Raw genomic sequence first — 13305 nt, 5'->3', positions numbered from 1 at the left:
CAATCGTCTCCTGGCGTTGTTACCGCCAGGAGACGATTGCTTCTTGTGCTGTTTTGTTTTTTGTGCCTATTTTACCAAAATGTGAAACTTCTTTTAATAAACCACTAATGTTTTAACTCGTAGTGGCAAATTCGGCCAGACATTGATACCACAAGTATACCGTGGTGGCAGTTAACTTGAAGACCTGATATAAGTAAAGGTAGCCAGACCCTCGGTGTTGTTACATCTGTCAACTTTCAGACGCATTGATCACCACTGTTATACTATTTTTTCTTTTTGAAAATACCTTTTTTAAAAAACTGATTAAGAACGGAAACTTTTTCGTGTGATCTCATTGTTAAACGTCTTAAAAAAACTAAACGTTGGGTCTTCAGGTCGAGAAATTCAAGAGTAATTACTTTTTTTTATTGCTGAGCGTTTTAAAAATGCGCAAACATTTTATTGGTCATAAGTAATGTGATTTTGTCAGCGGATCCGTTTTCAAAATAACAAAACACGAATACAAAAAATGTGAAGCAATTCGATTATCTTTACAAGTGTTGCGCTAAGCGGTTTGGGTTGGCCCATTGGGATGATCACGGTGAAGATTCAGATCCCTATTATGTCGCGCTGTCTTAAAAGTCATCTCGGTGACCTTACCCCGGATGAAGCCTTTGCTCATGAACCCACTAAGTAGTGAACAAAGAAACTGTTGTTCTGGTCGGGTACTTCGAGTTATCTGATGCAGTTTGAAAATACCTTTTAAAAAAAAACTGATTAAGAACGGAAACCTTTTCGTGTGATCTGATCTCATTGTTTAACATCTATAAAAAACTAAACATTGGGTCCTCCTGACGAGAAGTTCAAGAGTAATGATCCCGGTGAAGATTAAGATGCCCATTATACTGCGCTGTCTTGAAAGTCATCTCAATGACGTTACCCTGGATGCAGCCTCTGCTCATGAACCTACGAAATAGTGGAACACAGTACCACTTGTTCTGGTCGGGTACACCGCGTTTATCCGATGCAGTTACCATAGATACCAGGCTTGCGAGTTTATCATGATCTGGCGCGACATATGGTCTGCACAATAAGTGCCCACTCATTGACACACATTCCCTTGTTTGGGTCACCAGTCAAGCGAGGTCACCACGGTCCGATGTGACATAGTCAGTCTGGTCATGTCAATACTGGATGATTCGGTTGGAGGATGAAGTCTTATCTTACGCCTGTTAATAATCCTAGTCAACGGCACATCCCATGTCTGCTTATGCCAGTCCCATCTGATTTACTTCACATACATTATGTTGACCGTCCTTGATCATATGTGAGATGTGTGGGTATATAAAGAACAATGAGTTTAACAAGGCTTATTTCTGACATTTTGACTGACTGACTGAGTTTGGTTTACGCCGCTTTTAGCAATATTCCAGCAACATCACGGCGGGGGACAGCAGAAATGGGCTTCACACATTGTACCCATGTGGGGATTCGAACCCGGATCTTCGGCATGGCGAGCCAACGCTTCAACCACTAGGCTACCCCACCGCCCCTCTGACATTTTGAAGGGAAGCCCCGAAAGACGTGTGGTGAAATGTTAAACCAACTGATTAAACCAAGGACCATAGTTAAGTTGAAACTGGTATCTCCACAACCTGTCTGAATCGTATGGATAACACCGTTATCAAGCAAGTATCACAGTGGTCAAAGTCCACTTAAAGCATCAATATTGTCCGGTTCCACGTTTACCTGACCCACACTGACGTACATTATTGACGACCTATTCAACTGACGGGTGAGTGAGTGAGTATGTGGGTTTAACGCCCCTTCAGACGGTCATACCCCATTAGTCCTACTCCCACTAGTCATACCCCATTAGTCCTACTCCCACTAGTCATACCCATTAGTCCTACTCCCACTAGTCATACCCCATTAGTCCTACTCCCACTAGTCATACCCATTAGTCATACTCCCACTAGTCATACCCCATTAGTCATACTCCCACTAGTCATACCCCATTAGTCATACTCCCACTCATGAGTCATACAGCAAATGAAGGAGTAATTAAAACAACAACAGACATATAACCTTTGCGCAAAATGGACTACCCGCTAATTAGAGAGCGTGAGGTGAGTTTAATCTCTAACACTGAGAATGCCACAGTCTTTGGTAATGAAAACATATAAACGAATGTTATTAAAGTAAATTACATTGAAGTTATATGAACATAATGCACATAATCCCTGGCACTGTTACCAGAAGGTGATGTGCAAGTTGCCTGGGTCGACGCCATGGACAGTACGCCAGAAGAAGACAACGCCCAGAGTTTTAATTACTACATTGTGACTACTTGGGTTGACGATGATGAAAGATTTCCCATCCCTCTATGGAATCACACTGCAACGTTGGGTCTCGAACGAACAAAAATCTTGAAGGCTCCCACTACCGTCTGAACAAGACTCTGCCACACCATCATCCAAACATCTATCGCTTTGTTGAGCTGATCAAGCAGATTGAGAAGTCTGAATCTGCCAAGATGGGCCAAATCGACTTCGGTGCTGCCATCCAGGGAAGAAAGCGAGTGTATCGCGAGAAGGAACACAGACTCGTCCGATTGTGGGACCAACTTGAAGCATGCCAGATAAACTCAGTTCAATTTCTGGATGCTGTTGGCTACCTCTACCCAACTGACCATTAATTGCGAATTTAAGTTATTTAAATAAAGAATATTGTGTTAATGATGCCATTTAAGTGTACAGATAATGTATGTATACCATGTCCTTTAAGTGTACAGATTATGTATGTATACTATAGCGTTTAAGCGTACAGATTATGTATGTATACTATGCTGAAGACAGATCATTAAAAGTTCACTAATGTGAGGCTGCATTTTTGTTTCTTGGATCATTCCACTTTATTACAAATGTATTAGAAAGGTAGTTGTTGGTGCAGACAACCATACCATTTGTTGTTTTAACCCGTATGACTAGTGGGGCGTATGACTAATGGGAGGACACCCTTCAGACAGTATTCCACTTATATCTTGACGTGTCAGCTTAAAGCGGAGGAAAGCTCACAATGACTTAGCGTTTGAAACAGCTAATATTTTGGCTTTTAATGTAAACGAATATTGCTAAACCAAAATAGAGACGTAATTTCATGAACCAATGCGTCTTCTTTGGCCATCACGTATAAATTTTAATTAAAAAAGAAACTTGCGTCTTGGAGATATTAATTACGATAAAAAGTCATTTGACTATATTTGTCTCTCGAGCGTTTGATAATTAGTCACGATTTGCATTAAATACATTTGATAGATCTGGAAGTCTGTGTATGCATATTTGAAAATCCATTAAAACGATTTTGTGGCATTTGTGAATTTACTTTATCTGACTAAAAACTCATTTTTCTGCTCAATCATGTTTTTGTAGATGTTTACGACATCATGGTGTCTGTAACTTAATGCTAAACGTGCCAACTCCGACACTCGTCTCTGAATGTGACACTTCCGATTCCCTTTAAGCTCCGTACAGCCACGTCGTATCGAAAGTGCAACGATTAGATCACGCGGTGAGACGGAGCCCTTCTTGATAGTAGTTGTGTCTTCGTGTTTGTGGCGTGGAGAGAGGGATTACTCTGATCAATAACAATGAACAAAATATTTGAAAAATACTTGCCCCCGAAAAATTAAGAACAGATATCACCACCTATATATAAATCCCTGCAGTTGCAACTGTATGTTACCTTGTAGCTCTTGAGAATTGATATAGAAGAAAATTAGAAAGGTGATTTTACATGAAAAAAATAAGAACAATGCAGGAGTCAGTGAGTTTAGTGTAACGCTTCTTTTAGCCATTTTTCAGCAATATCAGGGTGGGGGAACCGATGTGAAATTGGCTTCACACTGTACCCATGTGGGGAGTCGAAGCCGGGTCTTCGGCTTGACGAGCGAATGCTTTGACCATTAGGCTACACCACCGCCCCAAATTATCCAGGAAAGGATGCAGGCACGGACAGTGATGTAAACTAACAGAACAAATAATGAAACAATTTGGTTCGTAGTGTTACATCTATGTTTTAAATAAATGAATCTCTCCACTTGGAAATAGCGAGGTGGTGGGGTTCCTAGAGGTATAAGCGTTATATTGCTGGGATATTGGTAAAAGCGGTGTAACATTATACTCACTCACTCACCCACTTGAACATAGCAGGCGTCATTTAAAATTAACGTAACTGCTTCAGTTTCAACAGAATCAGTAAATGAACTATCGTGGTACTGTATTTCCGACCCATCACTTGATTGTCTGGTTTGTTTACTTGCCTCTCGCAGGAGTACTGGTCCATCAGTCCAATGTTTAGTGCTAGTTTGCCTTTTACGTCCAATACAACCTGTGGGATGGGGAGACTGGTTAGTCTCTGGTGGAGACATCTATTTGCTAATGAAATTCAACCTGTTCAAATCCCCATCCTTTGAGCTCTTTCAGCGCTTTCAGTTGCTGTTACTCCAGAAGCTAATTTAGAACTGTGATCTAATTCCTGGGAATTAATTACGTTTATTTTGTTACAAGTAGTTTCATTTAGGTATCTGCACGTTACCTGTAAGTATCGGTAGTGATTCATCAGTAGTGGTATTTAAGAATCAGACGCTTAATGAACGTTCATAATTTAGGGCTTTGGGGTGAGGATGATGTTTATGGAGAAGCATGTAGAATGTGCAGAAATAAGTGACTGTAGGTCATGTACAAACTCAATGACAACCCCCTGTCCCTTCCTATAACAAAATGGCTGACCATCCTGTTTAAATCATCATCATCCCTTGCCATAAATTATGAACGATCCCTAATCTATTGAAGTATCAGCTTTTTTGTCACAAATAGTTGAATTTAAGTCCTCATAGTTAACAACCCAACATAAGATGGGGTGAGGTGAGGTGAAATTGGGTTTAACGTCGTGCTGGAGAATATTTCGCTCATATGACGACGTGCATGCGTGTGTATGTGTACGTGCAGCTGCTTGTACTAGCCCAGACTGAAGCTGGTTTTATAGTGCTAGCCCACTGAGATAGCTTGCCGCAGTGAAGCAAGAATACCCCACTCAGACACATTATACTGACTTCGAGCCGACCAGTCCTTGTTGTACCCATGAATGCCGAGCGCCAGGCAGGGACCAACAAGTACCATATTTTAACGTCTTTTGGTATGACGCTGTCGGGGATCGAACCCGCGACCTTCCGCTCTCCGGGCGGACGCTCTAACCACTACACCACGGAGGCGGTTACCCAACATTATATATACATATCCGTAGATAATCAGCAGTTTCATTGAAGTATTTCACTCACTCATAAACGTTGAGATTACCAGTCACAGAGATGCTATCACTCGAAGTCGACTTATTAATCATGCTGATTTCGGCAGATTTCGAAGAGTTTAATTGCCTGTGGATGATGACTGACTGACTGACTGAGTTTGGTTTTACGCCGCTTTTAGCAATATTCCAGCAACATCAGGGCGGAGGACACCAGAAATGGGCTTCACACATAGTACCCATGTGGGGATTCGAACCCGGTCTTCGGCGTGACGAGCCAACGCTTTAACCATTAGGCTACCCCACCGCCCTCCTGTGGATGATGACCATAATGTCAGCGTTTATGAGTAATAATGTTCAGAATATTCCAGCTCTATTGGTCCTACCCAGTAGTATTCGTGGTCTGTCGTTTTTAACGTTTCACCATTTTGACATCATCTGTTGGCCTTTGGATGAATCTTGAAATCATACGAACTGACTCGTTGAGATTATAATTGCTGCCATTTGTGCGCTACTGTCGTGTATTGTGTCACTATTATCAGCTATCATTCTCGTGCATTCCATGGAGATTTGTGGGTGACAACACCATTCTTGCATGTTTTAAACAAATGTATTTTCACAGAAAACACGTGATGATCCGAGTTGGAATCCATGCTTGTCGTAAAAGGCGACTGATGGGATCGAGTGGTCAGGCACGCTGACTTGGTTGACATATATTCCATTTGCGTAGATTGACGCTCATGCTGTTGATCACTAGATTGTCTGGTCCAGATTCCATTAGTTACAGACGCGGCCATATAACTGGAATATTGCGGAGTGCGGCGTTAAACAACAAACAGACAAGTATTTACACAGAAAACGTAGCGTTTGGACCATTCAGGATTAATTTCTTGCAGGCTACCTTTAAGATGACAAGAACTGATCCAAGACACTCTTCATGCGATCCCATACTTTTTCATGATAAACTACCGGACAAAGGGAAATGTACACCCATGTGTGAGTGTGGCTAAAATTAAACAAAGAAGAAAGGGGTTTTCGAGTGTGATCCATTTTATACGGATACTCTGGTTGTGTCTTGGATCTGAAGGATCACATGTGCCAGTGATACGGCGACAGCCTAGTAACGACTTAATGGCGTTGAAATATTTTGGTAAATTCCAATTTTGAAAGTGAGTTATCTTTTTGCCCCCGGTTTATGATGATGATTGTTTTTATACAGTTCATACAGTTCGTAAACAATACAACAAGAATCTGAGACCCCAGAGACCTGCCCGGCTAACAAATAAATATTATCACTTTTTCCAAAAGGTTTAATCAAAACAGGCATGTTTAAAACTTGATGACATTTTGATTCAGTTCAATCCCATTTTTATATCTTATACCATTTCTTACCAGAGCACAGTTACATCATTTACATACTGAACTTGATAAACTTTGTCTCTCCACAGTAAGGGCACTTGCCTATTCAGATCACGTGGTCGCCGAGCTAAGTCAAATTTCAAACAAACGTCAAGATTTCAGCAGCTATCGACAAAAGGAATAAATTATATGTTAACATTTTAGTGAGCGATGGAGCGGTTGTTGTGTATATGTATTTATGTCTGTTGCATTTGCAAATAAACGGAATGGATGCAATAAATTTGCATTCGCTGTTTTATTAGCTCACCTGACCTGAATATGATGACATTTGAAACAAAATGTAATAACAAAACCCAACAACTGCACTGTATTCTTGGATGGTTGGATATTACAGATATATGGCGGCGGTTTGTAAATATTCGAGTCTGGACCAGACAGACCAATGTTTAACAGCATGAGCATCGATATACGCCATTGGGATATGATGACATGTTTCATTCATGTCAGCCTCTTACGACAGACATGGGTTACTGAAGACCAATTCTAACCTGGATGTTCACGGGTGTGTACTGTATACCATTGTATAAGTACTCGAATCCCAGCCAGTATATTTTACGATCATCTAAATTAGTTGTTGATTAGTTTGACAGAAACATGAACATAACCAACCGGAATGGAAACTGTTGCATGGAATGTGAATATAAAATCACTTGAAATATCAAACCCAATCAATCAAAGGTAATTTAAACATGAAAACGACAAGTCTGGAAACACATCCCTTGATGTGAAAAGAGGCACCAAAGAATCGTTTACATTTAAACACACGATTAAGAACATCCAGTCAAATAAAGGGTTTTGTATTTTGACGAATAACTTGGTGTATAATTGCCGGTATCAGGGTATTCGACACAATGCTATTTTCAACAAGCAGCTACGTTCAAAACAATTATTTTGTCAGACTCTGTCAATATTTCTGCCCAGAAAGGAACAAACCAAAAGCCTTTAAACGTCTTTATCTTTGATCATTTGATCATTTCACACTTTCAAAATTGGCCACCAGTCCAGAGTCTAAACAAAAGTGTCTGACTTCCAGGAGAGGTCCTAGAATAATAGTTGTAGTGAAAGACAATAAACAGCATGTTCCAGTAGTCTGAGGATGAAATGAGCGAAAGTAAAAAAGTATATTCGTAGGATGTTGTTGATTTGACATATGACATAGGAAGAGGTAAATAATAGCGAAAACACATCGACATGATCATAAGAAAACTTTACTGTGAGTCTGTTGTGCGCGTCTGACATTGACATGATCATAAGAAAGATAATTTTGCGCTTGTTATCAGGGTAATGAATCACTATTAAGTAGTGATGATACCAGGTCTTTGCAAAGTTTAGAACGTCCTGCCCAACCAATCGCCCAAGTCACAATCGCAAAGGTTAACTGTGCACCTGAAAAGAATTCTGCGGGAATATATGGTACAAAACTGTAAACAAAGTAGAGAACTGCATCGGATGCCTTTTGTGACTGATGTGTCTGATTTGAAAAAAAGGTTTAACAGTGAGTGAGTATAGTTTTACACTGCTTTGAGCAATATTCCAGTAATATCATGATTGGGGACACCAGGAATGGACGTCACACATTGTACCCATGTGGAGAATCGAACACAGGTCTTCGGCGTGACGAGCGAACGCTTTAACCACTGAGCTACCCCCACCGCTCCTAAAGAGGCCTTTGAAATGTTCGAAGAGCATGCTTGATTGTACCTCAAGCGCTAATTAACCATGAGAATGTCATGGCATTGTCCAAAGACAAAATATACACCTATCCACTGATATATTATTCCGATGCACATGCTGTTTTTAATACCTTATCTATCCATGTGGCATTTGTTTCATAGCTAAACCAATTCCAATACATTAATAGCCTGATGTATGTGTCACCTTTTGGAGCGATTCGTATAGTTTTTTCATTGTCGTGTCGTTTCCCCTCTCGGTGCATATTAAGATGATATGTGTAACAATGGATAAACTCGTGAAGATCCAGGTTAGAATTGATCTTCAGTAACCCATGCTTGTCGTAAGAGACGGCTAACGGGATCAGGTGGTCAGGGTGAACAATTCTCGCAACGTGTGTGTGTCGTGCGTGTCGTGCGTGTCGTGCGTGCGTATTTGTTTGTGTTGCAGTCCAGACGTATGCCGGTTTACATGCGTGCAAGATACCATGCCGTTGTTTGACATGACTACCCAACTCAAATACATATACCGACCCCGACAACCAGTCCTTGTTCGATCACCTTAACAATAATAAATGTGAAACTGAGGGCTTCCTTTTTGCTGCTCAGGACCAGTCACTTCTCACTCGTAATCGCCAAAATGTGATTCTTAAAGAAACTATTAACACGAAATGCCGACTGTGTAATGAATGTACAGAAACTGTCCAACACCTTGTCAGTGGATGCCCTTCTTTGGCCCAAACAGCATATCTTAAACAACATGATGGCATGTGGCTCGTTGCTTTTACTACCGTCTCCGCCATGCCTGTGGCTTTGACTCCGAGGTCCATCCATGGTACGACCCTGAACATGTCCACGGCGTCATGGAAAATGATGCTTTCAAACTTCTGTGGAATAGGCCCATATACAGCCTCAGAAGAATTCCTGCCAACAAACCTGATCTTGTTCTTTTTGATAAAGCCAATGAATTTATTTATATCATTGAATTTTCTGTCCCTTTTGACAGCAATGTGATTGGCAAGATTCAGGAAAAGCATGATAAATATGCGGACCTCGCCTTTGAAATGTCTCGCTTGCATCCCAAGTACACTGTCGTCAGGCTTCCCACTGTTCTCGGTGCCCTTGGTTTGGTACCTCCTGATCTCTTGGCGCAGATCAGGAGAGTGCCCGGTTCTCCACCGGGAGCACAGCCCTTCTGACACTCTGGGTAATGCAGAAGGCTGCAGTGTTGGGGAGCCTTCATATTCTCCGGAAAGTTCTTGGTGGGTTCGACTAGGCAGTGTTTCCTGGGAGAAGTCCCATTCGCTGTCTGGGCTGCGTGTAGAGGGGGCAAGGGCCCTGAGCTGATGATGAGCCTTACCAGCCTGACTGTGCCAGGATCACCCGAACCCTCTCTGCTGCATACTATCTTTAATCTGTAAAACATAATAATAATAATGGATTTCTATGGCGCCTGGTATACGTCGACTTCAAGACCAGTTCAGAAAACGGCTCGTCCTCGTACTTTAGCTATAATAGTTCAGAGCGAAAGTGTGCTTTATTACACTATACAAGGTGGTAGAGCGAACTGTATTTCTTAAATAAAGAGACTGTTCAAGCGAGAAGTGTACGCACCATAATGAAAAGTTCATGGTACATTGTTCCACCTGAAAGAAACATTCACGACTGGAAAACCTGATATCATCCCAAACGCTATCCAGCGTCACATTGAATTTCTATATTCAGATGTAATTAAGACACTGGAAATGTTTTCTGAGTTCTTTTATTGATTTTCCAACTCTGATGGACAGATGGGGTCATGATACACATTAATCTGGTATTGTTGAAATAACATCGCCTACAATCTTCTGGTTGAACATTTGGGAAATGTATTTTGATTTAAATGAAGTAGTCCCATTCTCTGATTTGTTTGGATGGAGAAATACTGCATTTCAAAGTACCGACTCAAACGGGATGTTTGGGAGAATGCAAACAGGAATGAATGAATGGATTGATCATGTTGTAGGTGATGGATATTCCAACACATCATAGTTCATGTTAACATCATGGCCACTAATTTCTCCACTCGATTCTTACGATCCCACTTTTCATTCAATAATTATCTATTTCCAATGATATATTCACAAAGGGATCTCCTGTATAATCATGACTTGTAGCGGTTGAAAAAATATTTTTATGATAACAGGTTTAAAGTTTATAACACATCAAAACCAATCTGAAAGCATCACGACATCTCAGATAAATCCTTTAGGGCTTGAGTTGAATAATCATTTGTTCGGAGGCAAACTCCGAAGCAGTGATTGCAGTGTGCTGGCGATTAGGTGCCTGACTCTGAGTGTGTGGGTTCGAATCCCAGATGGGACTCAACCCCCAAAAGTACTAGAATCTGTACTTTACTGAAATGTGTAATCCCAAATGTAACATATGTTACATTTGACCACTTTCTAAAATGGCATTGTGTATTTCATATTTCCAAGTGTTATATGATCTCTAGTACTGTTTAGAACCTATTGAAGCTTCGGGTGGTCACTGACTTGGTTGACTTTTGCTGACACATGTCATCGTATGACAATTTCGTAGATTGATGCTCATGATATTTGTTCTTGTCAGCGGATCCGTTTTCAAAATAACAAAATACGACAACAAGAATTAGATTATCTTTACAAGTGTTGCGCTAAACGGTTTTTTGTATGCCCATTGGGATGATCCCGGTGAAGATTCAGATCCCCATATACCGCGCTGTTTTAAAGGTCATCTCAATGACGTTACCCTGGATGCAGCCTTTACTCATGAACCTACGAAGCAATGGAACACAGAATCACCGAAAGCCGTGGGATGAAATGTTAAACCAACTGATTAAACCAAGGACCATAGTTAGGGCGAACCTAGTATACAACCCCACATCCAGTCGGCATCGTATGGAGGGCTATTGGGACCGATTGAAACTTTTAAGAAATTCAGGATTTGGGTCTGTCTGGACGTTGTAAGAGTAAGGATATATCTGCGGTTACAACTTCAAACGACGTAATTTACATTCCGAAAGGATGAACACGTTGTGTTCTGTCCATCCAGCCGGTCCAAATTATTTTGTAAACCATGAAGCACAGAGACGTTTCCAGCATTACACAGCATCACTCCTTCCCATCCTTCTTGCATCACCGGTGTCTCTCACTGTTCAAGTGAAGAGTGAGTTTAGTTATACGCCGCTTTTATCAGGGGCGGTGGGGTAGCCTAATGGTTAAAGCTCGTCACGCTGAATAAATGAAATTCATAAAAAAATGAATCTATACACTTGAACATTTGTTCTCCACGGCGGAGACCCGGGTTCGATGCCCCACATGGGCACAATGTGTAAAGCCTTTTTCTAGTGTCCCCACCGTGATATTGCTGGACTATTGCTAAAACGGCGTAAAACCACATTCACTCACTCGCTTTTATCAGTATTCCAGCATATCACGGCGGAGGACACCAGAAATGGGCTTTACACATTGTACCCATGTGGAGAATCGAGAATCGAACCCGCGTCTTTGGCGTGACGAGCGACCGCTTAACCACTAAGCTAACCCCTCTCACTCTTTAAGGATTTAAATTGAAATTAAAATGTGGACAAATGCTCACAGAACTAGCAATGAAATATTCCTCTGCGAAACAACTGCACGCCCACTGTCACTGATGCACACTTCCTACACTAACAGTCTCGACACATTCAACAGGCCGTATTTAATTTGCAATAGGCGCAATGTGGTTATCATGTATACTTTGCAGAGGCTGACATGGCGTTGTTTGCGTTGAAGTTAAACTCGCAGAGGAAATGGCAACCGCAACACTGTCCTCAGAAAATCGATTCCTCTCTGCTGCCGATCGCATGGGTGAGCTAGTTTTAATCATCACTGAACTTGACTTAAGGCTGAACTTTTAATTTCTTGATATTCCAATGTATCGCCAGCAAAAACAGAAATCCTTTTTCTTGAAAATATTTGTAATGTTCACAACGTGACAAATTGAAACCAGAGGGTCAGGTGACTTCCCAATCTCATTAAAACCAGACCTTACGTGATACTTCTCTGCGTGAACACGTGACAAACCCTTCCCTCAATAGCAGGTTGCGTCAGGTGAAATTTCCAATCGCCAGTTAGTGCCAATGCCTCCAAAATTCTCGGTTCAAGCGAGTGAAGCTTTCTGAGTAACGGTATTTAGTTTTCCGAATGGAAAATTAAAAAAGGAGTTGCGCTATCACATTGTTTTTATATATCTTACAGAACATTTGAACGCGTCGTGAAATCTACACCAATTTCATAATGGAGGTAGTAAAGAAATAAAACGGAATCGTTACAGATGGCAGACATGTGACTGACTTAAGAACCCACTTCTTCATCTAGATTAGGGGGCAGAGGATGCTGCTGACGCCAGTTCCATTGGAGCCATGGCGAGGTCTTCATGCTGAGATTTATTATCGGAGTAAAACATATGATGGTAATGAGACTGACTGTGAGCCCATAATGGACTGGGCGGTTGACTTTCCTACTTGTGGTGCATGGGTATCGCAGCGTAGTAGAGGGGAGGAAGACCCGGGCTGGATTCCCCACATGGATGCAATGTGTGAAGCAGCTCAATAAACACGATCTCTTCTTTTCTTTCCTCACTTCTTTGTTTCAAACATTGAAAACCATGACTTTACAGTTGGATATGTGGTCAGGCCCATTTTTGTTGTCCCCCGTGGTGATATTGTTGGAATATTGCTAAAAGCGGCGTAATACACAACTCACTCTTCAGCATCATACACGTGGACATCCGTTTCGTCACAGAGGTCACATCCACTTAAAGCATCAATATTGGCCGTTTCCACGTTGACCAGACATATCTTGAGTGAGTGAGTGAGTGAGTTAAGATTCAGTTAAGATTCAGAGTCACATCGGCAATATTGCAGCAATAT

The sequence above is a fragment of the Haliotis rubra genome, unplaced genomic scaffold (genome assembly GCF_003918875.1).
Source record: "Haliotis rubra isolate DU_JTF1 unplaced genomic scaffold, ASM391887v1 Scf582, whole genome shotgun sequence".
NCBI lineage: Eukaryota > Metazoa > Mollusca > Gastropoda > Lepetellida > Haliotidae > Haliotis > Haliotis rubra.
Note: the sequence above shows the minus strand (reverse complement) of the source record.